Raw genomic sequence first — 4,122 nt, 5'->3', positions numbered from 1 at the left:
CGCGTTGTGATGAGAAGTTTACAATGTGGCGCGTTGTGATGAGAAGTTTACAATGTGGCGTTGTGATGAGAAGTCTACAATGTGGCGCGTTGTGATGAGAAGTTTACAATGTGGCGTTGTGATGAGAAGTTTACAATGTGGCGTTGTGATGAGAAGTTTACAATGTGGCGTTGTGATGAGAAGTTTACAATGTGGCGTAGTGATGAGAATTTTATTATGCTTTCTATTCATCACAACTCGTGTCGACAATTCTGAGCTGTATATTATAATATTCGTTAGAAATAATTTTGATTGTTTATAGTAGCAATAAATAATTTTAATTTGAACATAAGGACGGAACAATGCGTGTTTCCACCGAGATGACGCATTGTGCTGTCAAGTTAGCAGGGAATCTTAATGTAAATAGATGAGCACTTAGTCACTTTGCCCCGTACATGTTATAGAATGCATCTTATACTTTAAGAAGTCAAGCATTAAACTATAGGATATTTATTTCTTCTTATTAACCTTTATGCTAATTGTGTTCAAGTTCGATGGAAATGTTTGCTGCGTATGCATTCAGTTTAAAACTCCTTCCTGAACATGGAAATTGAACTTGCACTGGAGTGAATGCCACAATGTTTCAGGAATAAGTCCCCCGAATAACCCATATTCTCTGAGGCAAAGAAGATCTGACAGATGAAGAAAATTAACAGAAATTCATTATACTTAGGCGCTGCAGGTTGGTAAACTTCGTTTTTCTAAATATTAAATAAAAAAAACCCTCGACGAGACAAACGTGAATCTACGACTGGTTTAAAATCAAGGTTGGTTTGAAGTAGCGTTACGAATTAAGCTTTATTTCGCATATTTTAGGACATTTCCTCTGCACGTCCCCAGGCGGCACCTGTTGTATTTCCTTCACTCATACAAACGCGCTCATTATTAACAAAACGCTTAGTCCGTCTCAATCCTACTTAATTAAGAGGAAGATTTCTTATAGATTTATGTCGGGTTAACCGTCGGGACATCCATGCTACGGCCGTTAATCCGTTTCATCCAACCGTTAGCCTGCAAACTGTCCAAGACTCGCCGTGCCGATTGTCTTTTTGCTAGGATGTATTGCTCTCCATAATATTGTAAAGAGTCATGGAATTATGTTATATGTGTGTTATATGCCCGTCATCGTGAGCATGATTTTTACAACTAAATCATGAGAATTGCTTTGTCATTCATAGAAATTGGGCTTACGCGTTTAAATAGGAATTGTTCTTACTCGTGTATTACACGTTTAAAAAAATTGTTTGTTACTATTTTATTTATTTTTTTCCTGGATCAAGTTTTACTAAATTATATTTAAAATTTAGATACTCATGCTGTTGATGAGAAGTGGCGTAATTGTGCAATAAACGGGGATTTTAGGGGTTTTAAACGGGGACGTATGGGATTTTAGGGATTTCACATATTTTAGGGTTTTCAAGGCTGTCACTCAAACTAGTGGCAGCAGCTGAAAGTTGGCGCAGGGAAATTCATACCAGATACGCTATGCCAGAAATTGTACAAAATTTAAATTGAGGAGTCATGTGACACCACGACAATTAACGCAGCGTACTTTTGCTCACACGCATAGAATTGAATAGAATAGAAGTGTCGGCGTTGAAGAAATAGGCCCATGGCCTGTTGCCGATTCTTGAATTTTTCGTGACATGATTCACAAGGGATCCGGCCTTTGGAACCCGATCTTTCCATAGCTGACGATTGATTGAGATAGCTGCTGGACTTATTGCCCGGTCCGTAATTTGCTAGGCATTTTAAGACTGAACATATGCTCCTGCATAGCTTCTTCAGCAGCATTCGACAGCAACATACCATAAACAGGTTCCTTGATGCAGCGTGTACTGACTGAAGTGTAACAGTGTGTCAGCGATACATCAAGCCGGTGTGTTAATTGATGCAGCGTGTACTGACCGAAGTGTAACAGTGTGCCAGCGATACATCAAGCCGGTGTGTTAATTGATGCAGCGTGTACTGATCGAAGTGTAACAGTGTGTCAGCGATACATCAAGCCTGTATACTTGATGCAGCGTGCATCGGCCGAAGTGTAACAGTGTACCAGCGATACATCAAGCCTGTGTGCTTGATGCAGCGTGCATCGGCCGAAGTGTAACAGTGTGCCAGCGATACATCAAGCTGGTGTATTTGATGCAGCGTGTATCGGCCGAAGTGTAACATTGTACCAGCGATACATCAAGGTTTAATGCGGCGTGTATCTGCCGAAGTGTAACATTGTACCAGCGATACGTCAAGACTGTGTACACGCTTACTTGTATAGGAATTGAGGACTCGAAAGAATGGCCAAGCGTGGCTCCAGATCTGCCATGGCAGCGTCTCGACTCCTGATATTAGACCAGGTTCACTTGCTGCCTGATTTCTCTCATCATTCTTTCATCGGTCAAGAATCGCTATAACCAGACAGTGAGAGATTATAATTGATCCTCGACGCAGTTAGGAAATGAAAGACTTCAGAAGCATCATTTGAAGACTCACTGCTTTCGAGATTTTACAATTTCGACAAGAATTTTAGTACGTTTTCAAGATTTATTTACTCATAAGAGCTGGAAATGTTTTTTTAATGAAAAGTTAAATGATATTTCAAACGAAGAAAGAAAAGAAAAATTATCAGAATTAATGATATGATGCCGTTGATGCGTTAATGGAATTAAAAGTGTAAACAGATTTTTGGATCGTCTCAATACAATTCAATGACTCTCCACAAGTTTAAATTAAATCGTCTAATTGAGTCGTGATGAATTTACGCGTATACGGTAACCGGTAGCAGGTGCCAAAAAAGGAAAATGTTCGGTGCAGGTGCATGTAGGGCACTGTTTCCAATGTTGTGATGTAGGAATGTAATTCTTACTTAGAATCAATGTAGGAATACATTTATTATTTGTGAGAAGTTCACATTTGAGAACATTAATTAACATCATACTTCGATTCGGAGTAATGCTAGTATTGATTGTTATTTTTATATATTATATTAGTTACACGTGTTATTACGAGCGTTATAATTAACAGCCCAGGGAGTGCTTCACTGATGGATGCCCGCAAATTGAATAACCGCGAGTTTTTTGCGTTCGACTCACAGGTGACAGATTGTCGATATGACTTGTCGAGACGAGCTGTACATTAATAATCTCCTTGTCCGCAGACCAACGCTTATTATTTTCCTCGACTATTTCTGTCGACTGCAGTCAGGTTCTTCTAGGTTATTATGCGTCATATAGGCAGAACACGTGAGCCAAGGTATTGTAATTCTTCAAATTTATTGTGTCATTCGAAAATTGAAATTTCATTATTTTTGTGCACCCATCACTTGTTCTCTCTATCCTGCTGCGGTGCACATATATCAGTGTCCTCGTGCATTAAATAAAATCTGCTCTATATCCAGTCCAGTTTCTTCATGCATGGTGGGAGTAAAAAACATCCTTGTAATCCGAGATCAACAATCCTGCACGATGAGCTTTGAAGATCAACACAAATACGATCAGCGTGGAAATGAATGCTATGCTTTCATACGTAGTGCAGCAGGAAACGAGTAAACGAGAGCCATGTGCAGTGGCGTGCAAAATATGCTATTTTTATTCTAACAAAGGAAGAAGCATCGCTGAGAACATGAACCTTGAAGTTCATCAAGTTAATCAACACACGTGGACCATAATCGCAGCGTTCGCCGTTTAGTCAAGACGTCTGGTTACCTAAGGTGTATACTTTGGAGCCCTTGAAGGCTGCTACCGTCGCAAGAATTTTAATTCGTTACAGCTACCACGAGCCGCTTTGCAGGAGCTTAACATACGCCTCGAGCTAATTTATTAAGCATCATGTGTTGGGTCGTGGCCGTGATGGAACTTCCCGATGGTTTACGAGCCCTTGCTACAATGGACGACGACTTGCGCTCCTCAACTTCCCGTCGATCTTGGGGCTTCTCCTCATCATCATTCGATGGGACGAGCGTAAAATTTTCATTGTAGATATGATGAGGCCGGCGATTTATGTTGGCATTAAATTGAGACGAGCTTTACCATGGGAATGGGGCGCAAAGAGGCAGGCGTTGTGAGCGTCAAATCGCTGCAAGGATTCAAG

Source organism: Hyalella azteca, unplaced genomic scaffold (assembly GCF_000764305.2).
Source record: "Hyalella azteca isolate HAZT.00-mixed unplaced genomic scaffold, Hazt_2.0.2 contig5402, whole genome shotgun sequence".
Classification (NCBI taxonomy): Eukaryota; Metazoa; Arthropoda; class Malacostraca; order Amphipoda; family Hyalellidae; genus Hyalella; species Hyalella azteca.
This window is presented reverse-complemented; position numbering follows the sequence as displayed.